General features: G+C 40.6%; 1 protein-coding gene across 1 annotated transcript in view; it reads right to left on the bottom strand.

Moving 5' to 3' along the window:
* Positions 1 to 26,011, bottom strand: part of ZNRF3 (zinc and ring finger 3) — a 138,106-nt gene that overhangs the window by 81,887 nt on the left and 30,208 nt on the right. The window lies entirely within an intron of this gene.

Raw genomic sequence — 26,011 nt, 5'->3', positions numbered from 1 at the left:
GATGAAATTTCCTTCAAGAAATATCATTTTTCACCAATTCTAAGATACCATCAACCATAACATCTTTGAGTGGACAAGAAAAAAATTAAACTAGGACAAGCTATGGATTTTAAGACATTCCAATTTCAAAGATGATAAGATACGAAAAAAGAAAGGCATTTAAGAATCAACAAGTTATTCCCTTTTTAGAACTGTAGTCACTTTAAAGAAAAATACTAAATAAATGAGTAAACAGGTGGGACACAGATATGGCAGAAATTGGGATGGTGCTATAAGAATGACTAATAACATAACAATCACACATAGAGTACTGTGTGTTAGGCCCTGCTCTAAGTGCTTTATATTTAATCTTTGAAATAACCCTATGATGTGATATCTGAAATCACCCTCATCTTCAGAGCAGTAAACTGCAGTAAGTACAGTGAGGGTTGGTGACTTGCCTGATATCACACACAAGTAAGTGCTAATGCAAGAATCACAGTCCAGCACAAGCCTGTGGGTCCCAGCTTCCTGCTGTTCTTAAGCCTCTCCAGAGAACTCTAGGTAAGACCAAGGGAAACTGCCAATATTTAACCAATTCTAACTTACAAAAATGTCAAGTTCAGAGGATCAAACTAATAGACCTAGTGCCATTTTTAAATGTCTGATTAATGACTGACACGTGACTGGCTGAAGAGAAATATGCTTTCAGGATATAGTGGAAACTCCGTACCAGGGGTGCATCATTAACCTCAACCCAAAGCCCTGAAAGTTTTAAAATGCTCTAGAATGTTTATCTAAAGCTCCCTTCATCTTCTTCACTCAGATTCCAGCCTCCAGAATCAACCGAAAATCAGGAATACTTGTAGGAGAGAAAGGCATAAAATGAAGAAATACAAACACTCTTTTCTTAAACTTCAGAACTGGCCCTCAAGCAATTTTAAAGCAACCTTAAGAGACAACTAATAATTCTCCAGATTGATCTTTCACAGGCCGTGGCCTCACCCCTGTCAAGCTGTGGCTGAGCTAGTGGCTGGAGGGCAAAGCCATAACCCAGAGTTGGCCAAATACTCCTTGAGATGAATGATTTGGATGAATGATTCAGTTTAAGGATACAGAATATCAGGGGTTACAGCTAAGGTCAGTTTCTAAAAATAATTATGTATTAATCGACCCCCAAAGCAGGGACCTCCATCCACTATGCCTTTCCTGTTAGCACCTGCGTGCAGGGCCGCACGCAGCCTGGCTCTGGCAAACCCTTCACACCCTGGTCTAATCCACGCACTCTAAGATGAATGGGGCCCCTGGAGTTGTGCAACCTGCTGGCCCTTCTTGCATGTATGTAAAGAAGTATCTCAGGTTTCTAATAACACTGGGCAAAAGCCCAAAGAGGATCTGAAGTTAAGCAGAAACCTGATATACAATACCGTGATCATCAGAGAGGAAGGCAAGGAAAAACCTGGACCTTATTTTATGAATGCTACCTTATTCTGACATTTATCTTAAAATACCTAATAGTCGAGGACTTTGAGTGGGTTAATAATATTCTTTCTGGTTCTAAAACCAGAAGACCCTGACATAAGAACCTCTTTTATTTTTCTTTGTAACTTCCAAAGCTCATGTTCATCACTAATATAACTCCACTAACTCTTAATTCCAAAGAAGTTTTAAATATGCACATTCTCAAACATTTTATCATCAAAGCTCGGCACAAGAAAAATTAACTCAAGCCAGAAAAGATTATCTTCCTAAACATTAGGTTCCTAATAGAAGTAAACTACTCTTTTCTCTTAAGCAAAATAGAACATAACTATGCAGTGCCTTTTGTACTTAGTTTCCAAAATGTGAATGGGACACTTCTGAAATCGCGAATATACAAAAGAACCAAACAAAATCACAAAAAAACATGGAAATGAAAAACTTCTCTCTGCTGAAAGGAACTGTTCTTTGTTGATAAAGGGAGGTTCAAACATATTTTAAATATTTTTAAACAAAGGCCTAGCTGATGTCCCTTAATCCATCTATCCAGCTCAACTTTCTGCCCAGGCAGCTGCTGTAGCAGAGCACCCATCCAGAAGGGAGGGCCAGAGGCATTTCCTCAGCGTCCTACATTCCTGGGGGACATGGGACTTAGCAAAGTTAACAGCAATTTTCAACCTCCAATGCAAGTACAACAATATCTTCATAAAAGTTTTACAAGGACATCCTGGCAAGAACCAAACTACCACGAAGGGTAATGTTTCGGGGCCCTGAGTATTCCGGCAGCTCACTATTCTTGGCCACCTCTCCTAAATGTGTGGTACAAATAGGTGGTCAGCTGGGAACCCGCAGGAGGGTCCCATGGATAAAGCGCTTGGAGAAAATAAAGCCAAATATACTCATGCTGGCTCACTGTTTCTTGCCCTGCAGGAAAGGGGAGCAAGTAGAGGCCAGTCAGATTTCAACGTCTCCAATCGATGCAGGGGAAGAGGAATGGCAAAAGAAGGGATGGAAGCAGATACATGGAACCACCTGTCTCTGGGTCCAATACCATCTCTCCATCCTTCTAGAAGACATCAATCTCAACCTTGCGTTTCTCATTAGTGTGAGCATTAATGGAACATTGTTCTGAGCAGGAGTCCCACAAAGTGGGAGACCATCCATGGTAGACCTGTAGAACAAAGGTCCAAGGTAAATAACAGAACCACAGGGCCTTAAGAGACGGCAGTCAGCCTTGAGGCCAATGTTAGTTTCCCAGGGCTGCCTAACAAAGTACAACAAACTGGATGGTTTAAATAACAGAAATTATTGTCTCACTGTTCAGGAGGCTATAAGTCAGGGATCAAGGTATCTGAGGGCTGTGGGAGAATCTGATCTATGCCACTCCCCTAGCTTCTGGTAGGTTGCTGGCAATCCTTGGCATTCCTTGGTTTGTAGAATCATCACTTCTATCACTGCCACCCATCTTCATATGGTATTCTCCTTGTGTGCACGTGTCTATGTCCTAATTTCCCATTTTATAAGGATATCAGTCATATTTAATCAGGGCCCATCCTAATAATCTCATTTAAACTTGACAAACTCTGTAAAGACCCTATTTCCAAATAAGGTCACATTCTGACCCCCAGGTACAGGGATTTAGGTCTTCAACATATGAATTTTGGGAAGATACAATTCAATCCATAAGAGGGCCCTCAGGAGAACCACTGGCAGTTGATAATCCTATAAGAAGATATTAGCATTTTCATTCTTCAGCATCTCTCACAATAAGTAACTAGGGAGCCAAAAATCTATATCATAATGCAGGAATAAGGTAAGTGAACTATTTTTTTAAGTAGGTGGAAAGATATGGCAGAGAAACATAGGCAAGGTGCCATCACACGGGGAAATAAGGAAAAATGAGGTGTAAAATGATACATTTATAGACTGTTTTTGGCAGAGGCCTGTTGCCAGTAGCTATACAGTAGACTCTCAGAATTTGGCAAGATATAAAAGAGGACAAGGCCCAAAATACATTAATGGCCCAGCTATGGCTTTAGATGGAGCCATAATTGTCTGGGAAACAGGGCTCATCTTACAATTCCATGAACTGCTACATTTGAGTCTCTTGCCATTCAATGAGGATTTACATGGCATTTACATGGCAAGGATGAGGTCGTTGCCAGTCACTGGCCTGGGCCTGAACTAAACACCAGTTTAAGGTTTTCAAAGTAAGGAGCATCCTAAGAAACAGACATATGGGTCACTGCCCTTTCTAACTCAAAATAAAAAATGAGGGAAATACCACATCTGGCAAAAGTAGGTGATGAAAAGGGGTCCCCCCCCTTTTTTGGAAGGAAAAAATAGAGGAAGAAGAAAATGGGAAAGCATTTTCTTTTCAAAGAAGCCTCAATGGTAATGACTTTGTGATTCTGAATATTGCTGAAGACTGGGAAGAATGAATCAACTACAAGGTACATAATACTATATATATATTCTCTATCATCATGCAAGTTTATGCTGATATTCTCAGATAACAGAGAGGCAAGGGCCTTCAAAACAACTTTATCCCAACTATTAAATGTCATCTAACCTAGTGGTTCTCAAAGACCATCTGTAAGCCCCTTGGTGTGGGGAGAGCGGAGGATACTTAAAATCTTTTCTGGGAAACTGTGAGGGCAAAACTATTTTTATAATAACACTAAGACATTATCTGCCTTTTACACTGTGCTGATATGCACACTGATGGTGTAAAAGTAATGGTGGGAAAAACTGTTGTATGAATCAAGGCGGTGGCACCAAACTGCACTCTTGATTATTGTATATTTGCAATTAAAGAAGGTTCCTTAAGAATGTTGATGAAGAATATTGATAAAGTAATAACTGTTAATTGTATTAGCTCTCAACACCCAAGTACACACTTTTTAATATTGTGTGACAAAATGGAAAGTATGCAGAGAGCACTACCACTGTATAACAAAGGGCAATGGTTGCCTCAAGATAAAGTTCTCATGCAATTCTGAGTTGCAAGCCGAACTAGCCACTTTCACATGAAACACCATTTTTACTTAAAAGGTCAAGTGACAAAGTATGGTTATAGAGATGAATATCAGGCAGACATTCTTTCAAAAATGAATGAAGTGAGCATGTCACTTCAAGGAAAATAATTGATAACATTTGTTGCCAATGATAAAATTTGACCTTTTAAGCAAAAATTAGAATTTTGAGAAATTTCTACCTACCACCACGAGCTTGATAGAATCTCAATACTTAAAGACTTTTCTATTGAGATAGATGAGGATATTAGCAAATACAATTTTTGTAATAGTGTATAATGAAATCTGTCAGCATTTGAAAGAGCTGCCTGATTCAATGAATCAGTATTTTCTAAATGACCCATACCTGATAATACAAAAACATTTATTAGTAAAATATCTGTTCAAAGTACAAGAGAGACCAATGGATTTCAATGTAAAATAGTATGAAGTATTTATCCATACAGTTTCAGATTCTGTATTACAACCAACCTTTAAGAAACTACCTCCTGTTGAGTTTTGATATAGCATCAAAGAATACCCACAATCATCTTAAGAAACTAACAAAAAAATACTCTTCTCTTTTTCGACCATGTATGTGTGTAGGCCAGATTTTCTTGATATACTTCAACCAAAGCATATCTCAACAGATTCGGTGCAGAAGTAGATGTGAAAATCCAACTGTCTAGACATTAAAGAGATTTACAAACACATAAAACAAAGCCACCCTTCTGATTATATTTTCCAAAATATTATTTCATAAAAAGTGTTAGTTGTATTAACATGTAAAGGGTTTGCTATCGTTTTTAAATGTTTTTAAAAATTAAATATTAAAGTTTGTTTTAATTTCTCATATAGCAAATATGGGCAGATATAACCCACATAAAGAAGATCTCTTTGTGGTCTTTAATACTTTAAGAGCCTTAAGAACTCTTACAATTCAGTAATACAAAGAATAACCCAAATTAAATGGATGAAGGATCTGAGTAGATACACAAATGGCCAATAAGCACATGGAAAGATGTTCACACCATTAACCAGGAGGGAAATGCAAATCAAAAACACCATGATAAAAGTTCTCATGCAATTCTGAGTTGCATGACACACCTACTAGGATGGCTATAATTGAAAACAGAAAATAACAAGTGTTGATGAGGCTGTGGAGGAATAAGGGTTCCAATGTAAAATGGTGCAGCCACTTTGATAAACAGTCTGGCAGTCCCTAAAAACATGAAACAGAGAGTTACCATATGACCTAGCAATTCCACTCATGGGTTTATACCCAAGAGAAATGAAAACATGTCCACACAACAACTTGTACCTGAATGTGCATAGCAGCATTATTCATAATAATCAGAGTGGAAACGACTCAAATGATCATCAATTGATGAATAGATAAATAAAATGTGGTATCCATATAATGTAATATTATTATTCAGTAATATATGGCTGATAATAAGGTACCAGTTGAGAGAAAATTCCATCTAGACACCTGTGGATTCCCACATGTGTCTATGTAAAGGATTCAAAATAGAAGAGTGTCAGAAAAACTGAACCCTCTCAAGGGAGTCAACCCTAACCTCACTAGTGCCTCCCACATAATGAACTCAACAGAAGCTAGTTCTACCCACATTCCAGTATTCTAGACTGGATTCTCAATGCCTTCCCAGGAAATGACTGCTATATTTATCTTCCTCCCAGCCTTATGGATTTCCCAAGTAATGGGTGACAGTGAGGGCTGAAGAAGCATAAGGCTTGTCAGCCCATGATTTCATAGCTACTCATCCCTCTAACTCAACCGTTGTAGTAAGGTACAGACCTTTTTACTCTCAGCAGCCAAACACAAATGAAAGCCACCCTCCAGTCCCCCAAATCCTCTCCCACCACCCTGGACAACCTGTTCATAGAACCACCAGCTACTAACGCATCTTATTCTTTCTTAATCACAATTATTCCCAAATAAAGACATGGTCCATAACTAGTGATTTCAACCACTAACAAGAGGGAAGGCTCTCAAAGCCCAATGCCATTCATTCACTCTTAGCAAATAAACAGTCCATCTGGATTGTGCCAAAACTAACCTATCCAAACACCAACACCCATGTACAAACCATTTGGAAGTCAGGCAGCACTGCATTATTACAAAAGATGATATTTTATTGAGTCCCTGCTAAGGGCTATAACTTCTTTTTGGATAAAATTGCAACTTTTTTAAAGCTGCAAGGCCATTCCTCTCACACAAAGAATGATGGTGGTACTAATTAAATTTTTAAAAAATCTACAAGAATATTCTAATGCCAAAAAAGAAAGGAACATAAGCATTTTTCTTGGTTCACCTATTTAAAAATACCTAGCTTTAAATGAAAATACTGTCAATGTAATTTTTTAGGGGGTAAGGAATGAAAAGAAAACTTTCTCAACAATACCTGATCATTGAAGAACTTCAGATAGGAAGAAAATTAATGTACTCCATAATCTCATTACCAGAGAAAAAATTAGGAGGTAGAACTTCATTAGTCATTTTTTTTCTATGCATGCTACATTTTTCTCATTTTTTATTTAAACAAAATTAGTATCATGATATATTGCATTATATTCTGCTTTGTTCCCTAAGAGTGTTTTCCCTTGATAATCAAATACTCTCAAACAATTTTAATGTCTGCATCGTACTCTACGACATGAACAAAAGTACGATCACTTAGCCAGCCCTGTTGATATTCCCACTGTTGGCAATTTTCTATCATAAATAACATGTTAGTGAATATCCTTACACAAAATCCTTGATAGGCATCTCTGATGATTTTTTAGGCTAAGTTCCTAGAAGAAAAACTGTTGAGTCAAGGAACATGAATATCTTGACTGCTACAAACAACCTTCCCACCAGCAGTGCATAAAAGTGTCTATTTTCTTTACCTTTTTACTAAACCGGGTGCTAATATTATTTTAGCTTTTGCCACTTGGATAGGGGAAAAAAATGACTAGTTTTTTGTTTTAATCCGTGTTCTTTCAGAATCTTTGCTATACTACGAGGTCCTCGTTCCCTCCTTAACCCACTTTATCCAACTCGAGTCCACCGAGCTAAACAGAAATCCACACACTAGCTACGCATAGCACATCAGGAGCTGTCTGAGTACGATGGGGGAGGAAGGGAGAGAAAAGGAAAACTTCATGCTTTAGGGGGAAATAAGAGTGTTCAAATGGGTGGAGATTTGGGGAATCTGGTAATTCCCAGAGCTCAGATTACACCAGGAAGCAAGTTTAATGCCAACGCACAAACACTTGGGGAGCAGAGAGAGGAGCAAATGGTGCCCTCCCCGCTCCTATGTGTGTTAACCACATAATAATAAAAATGAAAAGTCAATCAAATACTTCAATAAAGAATCACTGCAGCATCTATTTCAATATTATCTCACAACTTGGGCAATCCTACACACTAAAACTCTGTTTGATTCAGCACAAATATCCCCTCCACATACACACCCCCCTCCTCAAACCTCAAATTCTGGAAAGAGAAAACACAGGCTGAGGGATGCTGGGAACCCTAAAAGAAATGTGCTAACAGCAGGCTCCTACCCCCAGCCTGGTAAATCCCTCATCTATAATCCAACATGAGAGACAACAGGCAAACAGCAAGAGGTCATCTTCAAAGAACTGGTTGCTACGGGAAGCAAGTATAGAGGCAGCAAGCATGTCCCCATCAAAGTCCGGCAGCTGCAGAAGAACCACAAAGGTACAGCTCCCCTCAGAGCAGCGCAAGAATGGGGGAAGGAAGGGGCCTCTGGGGGAGGGGGTAGGAGGAAGGGGAGAGAAAAACATCGGACTGGCAGCAGCTGCCAAGTGGGACATAAAACCTGGTAGTTCTGTGTTGTTCAAACAGAGGAAAAGCAAGGGAAAGAAGAAAATATATAAAATAGTATTTCCTGAAGTTGCCTTTTTAAGTGCTAGTCAAATCTTTTGGGATACCTGAGAGAAGGCCTGATAATGCCCACAGCTATGGAAAGAGAAACACGGCCATTAGTGATAAATGGCAAGTACCAGCTTTACACACCATCTCTGTACAAATATGATCATCTCTTAGTAGAAAAAAACTCTAAATATTTATCTAAAATGACTCCTTCCTAACAGGGCAACATCAGCCACACAGAAGAGGGGACCTACTGCTTATCTATCAACAGGGGAATCTGAAAGTGCCCCTTAATTTTGGGTAGAAGCTGCCTTCATTTTTTCAGGTAAAGACACAAAAGTCAATAGACTTCACAGCCCCTAATGGACATCTCAAATAGTCCCTTTCACATTTGAGACCTCCAACCCCAAATACTGCACTAGCTCCTGGGAATCATACAGGACTCAGAGGGAAGAGACCGCTAGAGAATCAAGTTCCACTCTCTCATTCTGAAGACCTTAGGATGTTAAGAGACTGCCCAAGGTCACCTAGCTCATCTAGAGGCCAGGTGTCCCAACTCCCAGGCTGAAGTTCTTTCCATTGATGAGTAAAACCATAAAGGTCTAAAGACAAGAAGGAGAGGGGCTAAAAGCTTGGCTTCATTCTTCACTTAGTTTCTTGCTATATAAATGTGCTGGGTCTCTCTTCTTCCAAAGAACTGTCCATCTTTTGTTTTTACTGAGTTTTCACAGAGGTCAGGCCCAGGCAGGTGGACACATCTGTATGTCCTCACCCCAGCTCCCTGCTAAGAAAGCACTCAGCCCCTTAAAGAAGGTATCATTTTGCTCAAAATGATTTCCTGCAACAGGTGAGACGTTCATAGGGCTAAATGTATACACATAGAGCATTCAGGCTTGAAACTGTATCACAGAACCATATCCCATGCAAAAGGGCAAAGCTAAAATGGCACGGGTGATTTCTTCCAGCATAAACACTCACGAGTCAAAGACTTATGCAATCTATTTTTATAAATGGATCTGTCTTCACCACATTTTGCAGATATAAAATGTGCCATGTTAAAAACAAAAATCAGACGTAATTTAAATGGCTCTTTCAGTAGGCCAAGACTATCTGTATTTGTCCTCAGCCAAGTGGAAAAGTGTAAATATAATTTTTTTTAATTCTAAAACTTCTCTGAATTAAAATCAATAAATATAAACTTACGCTTATTGCCACACAGCTAATAAACAAGCAAGTACACACTAAAGCAAGCATCATAATTTCCTTCCTTAGCCATCACTGCTACCACCACCACCACCACCACCACTACCATCTCCTTAAGCTAATCCTTTTTGCAGTGATAGAATTTCTAAGAATCCTATTTCTGCTTTCATTGTTTAGTGTCATAGGAATACAGAAGTGTGAGGAGAGATGTAGACATTTATTTATATGAAGACTTCCTGGGGCCCTTTTTCTATCACTAAAGATGTTAGTGAACTGAAGACAGAAAAAGAGAAAAAGAAAAAGAAAGGACTTCATGACAGTGATTCAAATGTCTGAAAAGGAACAATTGTCCATAAAATGAACAATCTCAGTGAAATAAATTTCTATTTGGTCCTTTTTTTCTTTGTATTTCTTTTCTTTTTTTTTCTCTCGTGTGTGTGTGTGTGTGTGTGTGTGTGTGTGTCATGTGTGTGTGTGTTGGGAAGTGCTGAAAGCATTAGAAGCTTCTGGCTGCAATGGTAAATTACGGAGAAGGAGGAATCCCTGCTGGTTGGTCTCTTATACAGTTCACAACCAGAGATTAAGAGACCCAATCCAACCCGCTACCCAAAGAATCAGACTTGCTCCTGCCCTCTAAGCCTTCCAAGGCCAAAGGCCAAAGAGGAAGACCTCTGTGGCCCCAGGTCAGGCATAGGCAACCTCTGAAGGGGAGGGCAAGGGCCTCTGAATGACCAGATTAAGTCTGAATGGAAGAAGAACCTGTGATTGTTTTCTGAATAGTTGGTTCTCTTAGGGGGAACAAACACCAAGGAAAAAAAAAAAGGCAGAAACCTAGCATGGCTCTCTGTTACTGTCCGTCAGAAAGGAGCATCCTCCTCTTTGAATCCAGGAGAGTGGATTTTCACATAGTTGAAAAGTAAAGCCTACTTTCCAACTCAAATGTGGAGTTCAGCTGATTTTCCAGGGGAAGGAGGAAAAAATAACACTGCCATACTTCTCAAGATTACTATTTAGACAGTTCAGGTTGACATGGAATATGTTTTAACCACCAATCCCCCAGGACAAACTTAGAAACTCCTCCAAGCCATTACACAGTAAAGAAACTAGTCCTCCCTTTAACTCTCTTAGCTTCGTCTTCTATCAAAACTTCTTTATGATATTATTCCAGCTTTGCTGCCCCAGAATCCTTGCCAAAATGCTCTCTACCCCAAGCATGAGTAGGGAAGGAAAGAGCAAATATCTAATCTGTGGCAGCCTGGTCAGAACCGTCCTGGCTACATGAGATGTAGGCCTGCTGAGGTTTTGTTCTGCTTCTCTAAGTGAGGGGAAAATATCAACATAAATCTTTCCTCCCAGTGAAAGAGCTGAGAATTAAGTTAATTCATAACACAGATTACTCATATATCAAGATACAATTCATTAAAAATCTTGTTTAACAGAATGTTCAATGACCCTTCTACGTAAAAAACTCAAGTTTGGGTGTAAAAGACTAATGTCTAAAAAACCACGGTGGGGGGGAGGGGTGGGATGGTTGAGAGAGATGGAAAAAAACTGTTCAAAAACTCTAATGTTTAAACTCGACCTGTCTTGGCATGTAGGATGTGAGCCCCTCTATAGCATCTGGTTCTGCAACTGATATTTAATGTGTTTCCATTAAACTGCAGGGGACACAAGAACGAAAGGCACAGATTCTGCCCTCCAAAGAGACTACAGTTACACAGAGGAGAGAAGGCAAATAAAATGTATATGAGAGTGAAGGTTAAGTGCCAAGAGGAAGGCTCATCATAAGAATCCTCTGAGAATACAAAGATGGTGGCATAAGGGGCTCCAGGAGGGCTTCAGGATTTGGTCTTGATCAATAAAAGAAAGAAGACTGATATTTGGTGCCCTCCTTATTTCTATCTGGAACTTTTCAAAGATTTTAAAAAAAAAAACCTTTTTATTTTTCAACTGGCATACAGTTGGCATACAATATCATATCAGTTTCAGATGTAAACATAGTGATTAGATATTCATATAACTTACGAAGTGATCATCTTGATGAATCTAGTATCCACCTGACACCACACTAGTTATTACAATATTGACTGTATTCCTTATGCTATACTTTATATCCTCATGACTCTTATAATTACCAATGTTTACTTCTTAATCCCTTCCCCCGTTTCCACCCACCCTCAACCCCCTCCCATCTGGCAACCATCAAAATGTTCTCTGTATCTATGAGTCTGAGATTTTTAAAGGCAAGTTTCCACTCAGCAACTGATGGGCCAGAGATTATTTTTATATTTAATTTTTTATATTGATATTTATTAAGCCCACAAAACATATAAAATATTTAGTATATATTTATGTATTTATTAAGCATAATAATAGCTAGTTCTTAATATGTACTAATAACAACCATAAGAAGTATGTTTTAAGATACTCATTAACAAAAACTCAGAGAGGTTAAGTGCCTTGCCCAGGGTCACTAAGCTACAAAGTAACATTCGGAATCAGAATGCAGGTCTGATACCATACCTCCATCTGCACTGCAACAACTACAGACACACATCCCCTCCTCAGATAGATTTAAGGCATCAAAAACCCACCAATAACTTAAAAGCGCCACTGTAATGCTTATCCTATTTGTTTATATGCTTGTCTCCACAACCAGACTGAGTTCCCTAAGGACATCCTTCACCTTCATATTGGCGGCACCAGGCGTGGCACATAGGAAAACTGAACAAACGAGCAATGTTCACACTAAACTGAGAGGCTCGTGGCACCCAAAACACCAAAGAGCCTGCTTCAGCTAGAAAGTCATCAAAGGGTTTTCCTCACTTAACCTCCCTGACCCTCAGTTTCCTCATCTGTTAATAGGGATAATAATGACACCTGTTTCATAAGGTTGTTTTGATAACTGTGTTAGATAACATACGCTAAATGCTTGGCAGTGCCTGGAACATGCTAAGTACTCCACAAAGGAGGGCAAATAATCTCTAACCTCCAATGCAAGATAAAAGAAAGGTGTGCCAGACCTCACCTTTAATCTACTAGATTTAAAATCCGGAAACTGATAAGATATTATTAAATTTTAAACGAGTACAAAACAATGTACGCTACTCATTACAACACAGTGAAGAAAATCTAGATATACTGACATAGAAAAACTTTCAAGACATATTTAAATGGAAAAAAGCATGTCCCCAAATAAGGTGTGTGTGTGTGTGTGTGTGTGTGCATGAGGTGAAGAAGAAGAAGAAAAGAAGGGGAGGGAGGAGGAGAGGAGAGAGGAGAAGGAGGAACAGAAGGGAGAAGAGAGGAGGAAGGAGGGGAAGAGAAGAGAGAGAAGGAGGGAGGGAGGGAAGGAGGGAGTGAGAGATAGATAGAGATATTACATGTGAGTACAAATATATAGAAAAATACTCTGAAATAGTATGGGATGGGAAGAGCAAGGGGGTCTTTCACTTCTATGTAGTTCTAATATTTGAAACTTACTATGAAAATACATTCATGTATTAAAAGTAATAATTGTGTGGAATTCAGTTAATAGCAAGGTACTAATGATGGTTCCTTAGTTATGACAAATTTATCACAATAATGGAAGATATTAATAAAATAAATTGGGTGCAGGGTATACAGAAACTCTCTATCTTTCAACCTATTTGTAACCCTAAAACTACTGTAAAATAAAAAGGTTGGTTTTTTTAAAAAGCAATAAAATGTATAGCACAGAACTATCTTTGCTTTTAAGAATACGTCCATAATATAAGTGTAGATTCATTACACTCTAAAATGTTCCGTGTTCTGAGTGGTAAGACTGAAGATGACGCTAATTCTTTGTACCCTCTGGATCAGTCTTTCTCAAATCCTAACCACTAAATCACCAAGGAATACAAATTAGTCCTCAAAGGGTGGTGGCCAGATGAGTTGCAGCAGCAGCATCTGGGAACTCCTTAGAAATGCAAATTCTCAGGCTCCACCCAGAGCCACCGAATCAGATCCTCTAAAGGTGGGGCCAGATGATTCTGACACATGCATAAGTTCTAGACCACAGAAACTGGTTTTGTAACAAGTGTCACTTTTATAGTCAAAACAATAGAACAATGAAACTTGAAAAGGGGTCAGCATGTTGATGGATGCATAGCATTTTAAACCAGACACATGCCCTGACATGGTACACATACTGGGAGGCAGGCACAGGCCAGTCCCAACTCAAACTGACCCATTCTGTCTATCCCCCTCTCTCTACCACCCCAAGCCAGCTTCTGTGGGGGTCTCTGGGAGGCCTACAGAGACAAATCTCAGACAAACATGTCTGGCGTGAAAGTTTTTCTTTTTCAAAAAAATTTCATTGTAGAGAAAAGTTTGTTGGCAGAAGCTTATCACCTTCATCTTCAAATTTATGGCCTCCAGTCTCAGTTTTATATTAACAGCATCAGCCTGGGCATGACAACTAACAGTTTAAGAGGTAGAGACTCATCTTCATAATTTTTTTTTTTTTTTAAATCCTAAACCTGTATGTAGTAGCAGCTCAGATGAACAAGGTGCCATGATAGATCACAAGCCCTGGCTTTGGGAGGTCTCCTCAACACCTTCTTCGATACTATTCTGAGGTCCAGGAGTACAAAGACCCATGAAGTTTGTATTTCAGCTCCATCCTCAGAGGTACTCACAGGGCTGCTTTTGTCTGCTGGCTAAGCTCTGTGAAAACTATGGTAAAGAAAAGCACAGAAATCCAACCTCAAAAAGCTACTTTAAAAACTGCTACCTCCTAGAGCAAAGGGAAGGAGGGGTGGGAGAGGAATAAGAGTGATTAGAAGCAAGCCACTTACAAGTGAACTGCCTTTGTGGATCCAGGCTGTATCAGGGGCCACATTCGCAGGTGCTGAGCCTGCAGCTCTGTCGGGGCAGCCGGTGAGCAAGCCTCAGGATCCCAAGAGAAGTGTCGAGGCACTTGGACCTGAAAGGCATCAGGGTCTGCCACTGATGCACTCCTGGGCTAGGGGACAGCCTGTCACCAAGGTGGGAACTGCACAGGTATGGCGTGCTGCATAGGCATGACAGCCACAAGATCCAGGCTGTACAAGTAGAGTTGAGACTGACCAAGCTAGAAAAACCACCTTGGGTTCAGGTCTGGGTCATGGCTGAGCGAGGTCAGGACTTTCAGCCAGAGGATAAGGAAAATAAAACTGGATTGCAGACAGATGGGAAACCCATTCTCCTTGAACAGGGACCTATGGCTGAAAGACCTTGGCCTGAGTTTGGGAGCAGCAGTGAGTGGAAACTAGCAATATAGACACCAAGGTGAATGAAAATGATGGTGCTTAGGAGTGACTAATGCAGAGAACAGGGAGTCTAGCTTCCTAAATTACCTCAACTGTGCCTGCCTTTGGCTGCATCCCTGAACTCTCCTCACACTGTAGGGGGCACTGGAAAAGGCCAACCATGGGGTTCAGCGCACACGAGTGGTGAATGATGAAAAGTACAAGCAGCAGTTTTTGAAGCAAAAAAGATCATCCACCCTCCTTACCCACCACTCCCTGGATTAGTGAGGTGGTTAGGACTCCAGGTGGTGGAGCCTCTTTGGAGACTCTAAAAGAATACTGCTGCTGGTGGAAGTATATGGTTCAGGAAAATGGATTCTATCATAAACCATCATGCTGGAATTGAAGAAAATCATTTCTGCAGCCACTGGAGGCTGAAACCCTACAAACCTTAGAGGAGGTAGGAGGAGGTGGCAGGCTGACCCAGGGCAGCTGGCCAGATGTGTCAGTGTGGGCACCTCACCCTCACATGGGTTCAGCAGTGAACAGGCGAGCTTCCAAGGGTACAAAGACAGCAGTCTTGACCTCAAGGAGTGGAGCCTGGTGAATATACTTCTAGTGAAGAGGCCAGAATGAGGAGAGATGAACCAAAGACATGGGCAGAGCACCCAAAAATCAAAGCCACAGAAGAACAATGCGAAGGTCTATAAAGAGTGACTAGAAACCTGAAAACAGTGGGGCTTTATCACATGGGACACTGAGGTGGGCTGCCTGTAGGGCTGAAGCAGATCACATGATTAAGGCTTTTACAGTGGTGCCTCTAGGGACAAAGGGCGAGCACACACAGGCAGGGTCTATGTGCTTGTATCTGAGGTTGAAAGAACTGAGATATTCAGAAATTTCATTCTAGAAAAGCACCATTAGAAGAACAATCAAGAATCATGATAGCCATATCCAAAAAATGGGGAAATATCTGAAGCTTAAAGAGAAGTGAAACAAGAATTTAACATAAGTGTCATTCCCCCTGGGAGTATGTCTTGCTTCACACAATCTGAACCATAAGCCACGATGGGGTTTGGTTTTGATGCACCTAGTGTTCCCTGCTGTAATCCAAGAAGCCCTGGGTCAGCACGTCAAGGAATGGGGTACATAGATAAATGCGCAGAAAAGAAAAACCAGACACCTAGCTGGTCATAGTGGTATCTATACGAAGAAGAGTAGAGTGGGAAGCCTTCTCTTTTCTAATCTTTCTGCTTTTTCACAGATTAGATTTTAATGTGTATGTCTTCTTCCATTACACGAGTAATTCTTTAAAACAAAAAAAATATACATTTTTTAAACAAAATTTAAGGCCAAAAGTGCAGGGGAACCCATGCGATGGCTATCAATGAATGGCTTTTGATGCCGTCTCAATGCACCTCATCAGCTCTTTTTCCAAAGGGTATTTAAAAGTAAATAAGAGGCAGAGAGAAATGGCCACTCCAAAGCACTCTATATAGAAACAGGCTAAAATTTTATGGGGCCCACTAGGCTGAGAAGCTATTAGACTGCACAGCTCCAAAGCGGCTAGGTGGCAAAGAAAGCACTCCAGAGGAGCTATTCAAGAGCCGCCAAGGTCTTCCCATTTGTAAGTATGAAAGTACTTTTGTTCTCCGGGTTTAAGTTTCTGGGTCATCCAGTCTTTTGTTAACAACCGAATGAACACATCTGCAGTAGCAGTCCTCCCTTTATTTGTCCCCCCAAATATGAGTGACCTGGAGAGCATTAATACCTTCGGTCCTTAAGCAAAAACACTCAACTGTGTTTAACTGCACCTTGCCATCACTCTACCTCCACAAAACAACTTTAATGACTGTGTCAAATAGGAAAATAGGTACTATTTATCATTATACAATAAAATAATACTACAGCCCTCTTTCCCGGATCCAGGAGATTGTGTGTGTGTTGGGTGAGTGGGGAATGTTGACAGGAGGTTATAAAATGTCAAAAAGGCAAACTCTATGTACCCACAAGGCCAGTGTTTCTTTGGACATAATCAAGAATCTTCCTTGGTTGGGGACTAACGTCTGTTCTCATCCTGTTCTAGCATCTCCTCAGAGGAAAAACAAAGCTCCCCTGCCAGAAAATGTTCCAAGTAATTGCTGATTACAGATAATAGCAGAGGAAGCCCTTGGTTAATGTTTAAACATGGCAGAGATAATGTTAACTACTTAAAAGTTATGATGCCCACCAGAAGACTCAAACAGTTGCTCAGTGGGCCCGTGGCTCATCAGGAACACTGACTGCTTCATTCAGGTTCAGGAATGCTCTCTAAAAAAATAAATCAGAACAACACCTAAAACTCCTTTTAATTACCATACTGTTCAGATTTGAACTGATTCATTTTGAACAAGTATAAGATACAACTACCCAGTTTTCGTAAATGGATTCCGATAATTTCTAGAGAAATTCAGGAGAAGAAAAGGAAGATCATGGTAGAGTTGGGGTATAATTGAGAAGAATGCATTTGTTCATGAGTTTAGATGGTATTTTTAAAACCAAAAGCTCTTAAAATATAGCTCTGCTGTGAGAGGGAAGTCTATATTCTACAATGTCAGATTTGGCCACTGTTATAGGTGTAACACACCCACACTCAAGATACTTCACTCTAATAAAACCTTAGCAATCTTTGTTTCCAATCTTTGTTTCTTTAAGGCAGAGGGAGAGGAAGGAAGCATGAGAATAGGGAAGAGAAGGAACAGTGTATCTCGGAGAGGATGCATACGGATTTACTGCTGATAATGAGAAGGCTGCAGAGCTCCTGATGAGCAGAAATATTTGGTGACTTTCTCCCATAAGAGTTAAGGGGATCCAGCCAAAGCCAATGACACTCAAGACGAGGGTTTAAGGAAATACAGGTCAGCTCTGCCCAAGGTTACTCGGTTCCAGTTGTAGTGGCCTACTTCTCTGTTCAGTCTTGTCTCTCAGCTGCAGTTACTACAGGGCAGAGCAGCCTGGTGACAGATTATGAGTACACTCACATAGTGACCCAGTGTTGCTGGGTGGCTGCTACACTCTCACACTGCCTGAAATTCTGCACATGCTGGTAATGACCCAGTCATCTGCAAAACAGACATTCTGTATTCACTCCAAAGGTAGCAGAAACCAGGAAAAGCCAGGTCCCCTCCATTCATGTGTATCAGTGATCAAAGATCAAAGAGGCAACTGGTTACATTCTTAACAATGTTACAATTTTTAAAAAAATTCAAACCAGTAGAGACTTTTGAGATACAGGCCTCTTTTTACAGCTGAAGAAACCAAAGCCAGAAGTAACAGGGCTCTCCCTGACTAAAGAAAGCATCAGCTCCTCCACCACCCACTGCACCATGCAGACCTCCCTGCTTCTATGCTTTCGTCCTTGATTTCCAACAGGCACTCAGTGATGCGCATGTGTGTGGCTGAATGGGTCCTCTCTGTGCTTGATCAGGGTAAGGTTACCAGCTAAGCCTCGGCTACCACACACACCTGACCCTTCTACGGCCTTTGTTCCAAATTGGCCCATGCTTAGCTGATGACTTGCACTGTCCTTACTATAGTTCTCCCAAGCTGTCTACAGTGATGTGTCACCAAGCTCAGAGAGTCCCCATCATGCCTTCTGCCTTCTCTGACCATAGAAACCTCACCTGTATTTTGCCATTTGACCTAGGCTTTAGCTGTTCCTTGATCACACATTTTCTTTTCATGTCTAGGTAGAAGAACTGGGCTGGAAGAGTCCCTCTGATTCCAGAATGACAATGTGCTAGGACTTAGGTTCCCCAGTCAGCTCTGTGAGGGCAGAGATTTTTGTCTTTCCCATTGCGGTATCTCTAATGCCTACTATATTGCCTGGATAGATGAATAGATGGATGGATGGATGGATGGATGGATGGATGGATGGATGGGGTTCCCTAACGAAGTGGTAGCCTCCTTGATTGTTTCTTTCCTCTTTTGTCAATTTCTATGTCAAAACAGTAATGCTGGCTTAGAGTAGAATTTGTGCTATACTTTTAACAATTTACACTAATAATTCCAGGGTTTCCCTGATGCTAACTGCTATACAATTTCAGTCTTCTTCAGGTTATACAGTTCTCACAAAGTGATTTCTTCATCTACTGGGCTGATTCTAGCTTCCCTTGGAGGAGGAAGGTTACAAAGAGCAAATGAATGGGCTCCATTTTATGCAGGCTCAATTTCTCTAACTCATGACATTCTACAACAAAAGGCCCTTCAAAGTACGAAGATCAGTACAAGACTTATCTAACCATTCAATGGCACAAGACTCTGGCAGAGAGCTCCAATATTGGTCAAACCTGCTGATGAGAGAATAAAAGCAGCATCCTGGCAAAAATAAATAAAATTTCTTACTTTCCAGAAGATCCTAAAATATTGCACTGAAACAGTTACTTCTTTTCTTCCAGGGTGGTGCAGTCTTCACAAGTCACGTGCTTTGTATTCACATTAAAACGTGGGTAAAGAACCTGTGATGAGAACCTTTGGCTGCTCTTATATTTCAGCTAAGCCGCAGGTCCTCCCACCTCCTGCCTCACCCCTGTCTGCTCTTAGGGTTCATCACTGAGAAGCTAGAAATTTCCCTTCAAGCAAGACCTATGACAAAGACCCAGCCATGCCACATGGCTTCATCATCAGCATGGTAGGAGCCCAGAGCTATTCCCTCAGGAATGGGTATGAATATCCACAAGGCAAAGCCTCCTCCATTTCCTGTTCTGATTAAAAGCTCTTACCGTGAGGGTTCAAGTGCTCTGTGGTCAAAGAAACAGTCAATACATCCTCAGAAGAGCAAATCCATTCCTGGGGATCAGCAACTTCTGGCTCATTAATAACATACCAGTGTCCCATGAAACATTTACGAAAGCATATCCTGTTAAGTGACCTGTGTGTAACCTGCAGGATAACCTGCTTGGTAGTTAAGATAAGTATTACTATCATTCCCACTTGACAGATGAGCAAGCAGAAGCCTGGGGACACTAAGGAGCTTTCTCCAAATCTAATGATAAACTGATAGAACTGGGGCTTGAACCCAGATCTTCCAACTCCTGAGGAGGCATGCACTTAGAAAAGGTGCCACCTTCCTCTGGAGCCTCTGCATGCACTTCAGAATACAGTAGGGGCTATAAACAGACCTGCCCAATTAACCACTAACTGGTACCTGCTCCTACCACAGACGTCTGGACAGGAAGCTACTCTCTAGGACCTCCACATATAAGCGCTCCCACCAGCTAAGATGTTTCTAGATCTGTTTACACCAACTCTACCTGCTGTGTATAACTAAACTAAATCTTAAGTGATGCAAAACAAAATAAAAAAAAGTTTTACCCTAAGAATACTAAGTAAAATACTTCAGGAAGATTGAATAAAAGCAAATAACTAAAAAAAGAAAAAAAAAAGCTGAAAACTAGGTGCAACTTTTAAACTAGATGAAAAAATAAAAAGGCAAAATTCTAGAAAGCTCCTGAAAGCTTTACAAGTGTCTATAAGTTTTTGCATCGCTTAAAAAACAAACAAACAAACAAAAAACCCAGAACTGTAATTTTAAGTGATAGAATAAGGGTAAGGCTAAACTAAGATGAAGGAGCACAAATCGGCGGTCCCATTCAGAAAGGCCTGGGCTTGAATGTCCACTTATAGGCTTTAATTAAAACATAATTTTAAACTATCATTCTTTTTCAATCGTTCCCTGCTTCAACTTAACTGACCTTTTTCAATTACCCAACCACCTACAGGTCCCAACAGTATCAGATAACAAGGCTTCCACTAAGTGTGAAAATCACAAAAGGCACATACTTAGTTGTCATCTGCCAACTGATTTCAATCCCTTGGCCTGTGTCATCTAGAAATTTCTAGGTTCTCAAACAGGGACAAGGCTTAAAATAAACAGGAAATGTAACTCCACAGAAATTCAGCAGTAACACAGTCAACTTCAACTCAATAAGTAACTCTAAAGAGTTTCTAGAGCAATGGTTCTTTAACTAAGGGCAATTTGACCACCATCACCCCCATTCAAACAGAGGACACTTGGCAATTTCTGGAGACGTGTCTAGATGTCATAACTGAGAGAGAAGTTTGCTACTGGCATCTAGTGGGATGCTGCTTAACATCCTCCAATGCACAGGACGGCCAGCACAACAAAGAATTAGCCAGTTCCAAATGTCAATAGTGCCGAGGGAGAAGGAGTCCCAAGACCTACAGACACTGATAAATTATCAAAAAAGTCTTTGAACAAACAAAAGGAAGAGTTGATTCCTTCCCTCTTGATTCAAACACTACTCAAAGGCCACTGGCTTCCTGGTATTCTTTTTTTTCCCCTCTCTGGTATTTTTAATAAAACTCCAAATATCTCAACAAGAATTTTCAAAGACCACAATTTTTGGTTATGTGGTGAAGCAGCATAATAAGTCTTGGTCAGATACTTTTTCTTTTACATTCCATAATATCTCCAATTATTTCATGGATGGTTATAAAAATGAACTAAAAAAAATCAGTCCAAAGCTTCATTTTTTAAGAATGTAAGAAGAGACAGAAAAAGGACATTGGTTTGGTTTATTGTGATAGAATTGTGGGAGAAGTCTTTCCTTTTACTTTGCTTCCTCTTAGCAATATAGTATCTGTGCAACTATGCAATATAACTACTTTAAAAGTTAAATACTATAGAAGGGCCTTGAATGGATCCTGCATTTATTAAAAAACCAGCTATGAAAGACATTTCTGAGACAATTAGAGAAATTCAAATATGTCAAGTTCATAAGTGTGATGATGGCACAAGGGTTAGGAGCATGTCCATAATCTCAGCAGATATATGTTGGAGTACTGGGGGATAAAATGTCAAGATATTGGCAACTTTCAAATGGTCTAGCCAAAACACACACACATATATAACACTCTGAGTACGTGTGAAAGGACAAACTGAGCAACTGTTAACATTTTGTCACACTAAACTAACTATTCATTCAACTTTTTTTATGGCCCTAAAAACTTCTAAATAAAAGAGCTGGGCAAAAATTAAATACAGATCAAGATAGTGGGGAGGGAGACAACAATTAACTCATAACTGTCACTAGCACTAGACTATATTAAAAAAAAAAATTTCTAAACAGAATCAAACTGGAGACAGTGGTCTTAGCTTCATTACTAAAAAGGCTGTGTAGCTGCCTTTTATAGCTACAGCAAAATAAAATAGGTACAACACTGGTGTAAAAGGCACAGTCAGTGGGTCCACTATATAACTTATGTCCTGGACCTCTGGGCACCCTAGAGGCCATGGGATACCACTGCAAAGTCAGGTCATTCTTCTGAATACTACACACACACACACACACACACACACACACACACACACACCTAAAACTGAAACCTATCCAAGTCCAAGCCCATGAAGCAAGAAGCCACAGGTTGAAATATGACTGTCATTCAAGAAAGGAAGAGCTTATCCATTCTATGAAGAAAAAGAATCAGATAAGCTTGTAGATCTTGTCCATTTCCTGCTTAGAATCATGAAAGAAAGTGTTTCTTCTCCTCTAAAAGACTTGACACATGCACACACACCCGATCACACCAGCTTATTTTAGAGGGAATACAATAAACAAAAAAAAAAAAAAAAAAAAAAAAAGAGTTCATGGGAAGCCAATCTAAGTGCAACAAGTTGTGGTTCATTTTAACTTTGTAAAACTTACTCATTTTTACATATAATAAGTCAAAAGACTCTAGGCTTCTAGGATCTTCTAAGCAGATTTACAAGTCAGAGCTAAAGCCTTTCTATGAATAGGATAAGCTGACTTTGCCAATTCCAGTGAATTTCCCCCAAAGCACAAGTTCATAGTGATATTTCAAAAAAAAATGTGACTTGTTTTATCCACTTAAAAAATTTTAGAGAACACACTACTGTTCAAATTAGAGATTTTTCAAATCGGTTTGTTTAAAACCTACCAGAAGTTCCACCAGTGGGCTAAGAGCACACTGTAAGTAGACCCCCTATTGTATAAAAACCTCTGAACAAAATATTCACTGCAGCCACAAGGCCATATCACCAGAAGGCAAAGGAAGGGACAAGAAGGAAAGGCAATGAGCTGGGCTCCAGGAAATTTGAGGGGGCAAGTCATTCAAACACAACAGTTGCCAAGGCAAACTCCATGCCGCAGGTGGTCCTCTAGCCACCATAACATCCTAGGTTCTCCCTTGAGTATTTGAATAATAAATCAAGATCCTTAGGGCTGTTCCCAACTTGAGAGATAGAGGAGAGATAGAGATAGAGACTGAGAGAAAACTATCAGGATTTAAAAGTGGTAGAAACAATAAAAAAGAACCTCAAAAAACTCTGTCACAGAAAAGAAAAAAACAAAACAAAACCCTGTCACAGCCATTAAAATATCTGAGCATCTACCATGTGCTGGATAATCATGTGCTCAGGTTTCAAATATTAAAGACACATCACATGCATAGATGGACATATATGTGATACAGCAAGTATAGTAAAATATTCATGGTAGAATACATACAGGTGGTGGGTATATGAGTTTTCACCACAAAATTCTTTCACTTTTCCTGTATGTTTAAATTTTTCATAACAAAATACGGAGGAGGAGCACTTTTGTAAAAGACAGGAGAAATCTGATTTTTAGTTGAAAAAAGGAAAAAACCTCCCAGTCTTGCCCTTAAGGAGCTTAGAGACATTTTGATGGCACCTGGGGCCAGGGGAAGAAAGACAGTCTAGAAAAATACCAGGTATTTTAGCTCGAGTAAAAGACAAGAACTTAAGGGTAACAGATTTGGGGAAAGAAATCTGGTTTTACACATGCTGGGTTTGGTTAGGATGCCTGTAAGGTACCGATGTGGGCTTTAGTGAATTAGACTGGTGAGCACCTCAGATCTCACTGATCCTGAACTCTGATGTGGGGAAGATCTTGGGAAGGAATTCAACCTCCAACAAGCTGATTCAATAGCTGAAGGGTTGCTCTGTCTGTGTAGCTATTTGTCTGTGCAGGTATTTGACTGTGTAGGTATTTGTCCATAAGACTTATTAAGCAAGAAAATGGAATATGGCTGATTTTACTCATGAAGGTATATATGGCACAGGGTTTCACCAATGTGTGTACTCAACAACTACTAAAGACAGAAACATGAGAAGATCAGGCACAGGTCTTTGATTTTATAAAGACTGGGAGAATATTCAGGCTGGGTAGTGAAGATCCTGGTATTCAGCCATATTTTGAACTGGGGACACCCTACTTCCAGAAATGGGATGGTTCTACTTGCCAGCCTCAGTTAAATCTCTCACACCCATGGGGGAAGAGACAGATGAGCTTCCTTTCTAGAGCCAGGGGCAGGAATGAGCAAAAGCAGCCCACAGACTCCTTGCTTACTTTTTGGTTTGTCACCCCACCTCCTTCACCAGGTGTATTCCAAAGATGGATTCGCCCAACCAGAGGACGCTGCTTTCAAAATCTCAGGAGCTCACTTGGAAACAAACCCGACCACCCTAAGGGACAAAAATCAGCTGCTCTTAATAGAAATAGTTTGTCTTTTACAGAAACATCTGCAAGTCCATCTAAGACAACTCCAGCCACTTGCAACATTCCTGCCCAACCTGAGTGGAGCCCTCCAGATGCCGCGTGTCCTCCACAGCACACGCTTCACCTCTCTAAACAAACAAGGGGTGTCTTTGTTTAAATTAAAAAAAAAAAGAAAGAAAGAAAGAAAAGAACCTGTCTCACAGGCTGCGATTACATCAGCAAAGCGCTCTCATTCTCTGCATCAATCCGGCTGCTCCGGCAGCTCTGCATCAATCCGGCTGCTCCGGCAGCTTTGAAGCGCGGCGCCCTTTGATCTTGCAGTTCCCGCCCCGGGCAAAGCCGATACCATCGCTGCACCCACACCGGGATCCACCATCCACCATCCACCATCCACGATCCACGATCCGATCTCGGGCCAGGGCCAGCTCCTTCCCCACCAGCTTGGGCTCAACCAGGATCCAACCCGCTGAACAGGCTGCCAGTGCTGAGGCACCCAAGTGCACACTCCGTTGCTTACAGAGTATGGAGAGGGTGGCTGTCCCTTGGGAGGGGTCATGCTAACTTAACATTAACCTCTTGTGGAAAGAGCACTGGATTGTTTTATTAAAGGAAACTGTATCTTTTGAAGATATTGAAATATTTATGGAAAAAAATGATTTGGCTGGCTTTGCTTCAAAATAACATGGTGATGGGGGTACAGGAGCTGACAACTTTTAAAACAGATGATGGTGATGGGGTGTTGACTGGAGGTACATTATGTACATGAAACGGTTCTGTCTACTTGTGAATACATGTAACATTTTCTATAATAAGAACTTTAAAAGGAAACTAACCTCTAACCCTTTGCTATTTTTAAAGGTTATTCCACAGAGGCTTTTAATTTAAGAAGGAATTTGACACTAGATGGGGTGAGGGTAGATCACATCCCATTCCTCCTGTGCCCCCAGAGCAGTCACTGGAGCAGCCAGAACAGCACGTGGCCCACAGGGCCAGCTTCTCCAATGCAATCCCTAAGAGGGGAGAGTCATCAAGTGTCACCCCTATTAGGGTCTCTTCACCAATTTGGGATATCAGGCCTCTTTAAGAGACGGATATATATTATAGACCCCATCTCCATAAAAATGCCCACAAACACAGCAGAACCTGGAGGAAATACCAAACCCACCCTCAAAATTCATTACTCTCAGACACTGGATTAGAAATGGCCCCTGGAATAAGCACTACAGGTTGCTTCATTTGGACAATGCCTTCCCTCAAAGAGCTACAAGGCACTTGACCAGAATTTGGACTCCCAAAGCCACCAGGTGGGACCAGCATGAGGCATGACACATCCCTGCTGCTGCCTCACAGGGCCAATTTTGCTCCTCACTAGCCCTGTGACCTTGGGTAAATCACCTGACCTCTCCTAGACTGTCCCCACATTTTATAAACGGAGAGCTGTTAACAGCCACCCTGTGTTGTCACCACCTCTTCTGGTACACACTTAACTGGGGAATAAGAAATGGAAAAAATGCCAAAAAGGAAAAGGCATATGGGGACACAAACATGATTCCACTCACAGCTGCAGCTAAACAAGCCACAAATAGATCAGGCACAAAAGAGTTAACAGGGAAAGAGACATGATCCAGGACTGTTAGG

Source organism: Pteropus medius, unplaced genomic scaffold (assembly GCF_902729225.1).
Source record: "Pteropus medius unplaced genomic scaffold, Ma_sr-lr_union100, whole genome shotgun sequence".
NCBI lineage: Eukaryota > Metazoa > Chordata > Mammalia > Chiroptera > Pteropodidae > Pteropus > Pteropus medius.
The sequence above is the reverse complement of the archived record's forward strand: the minus strand, read 5'-3'. Positions and strand labels throughout refer to the sequence as shown.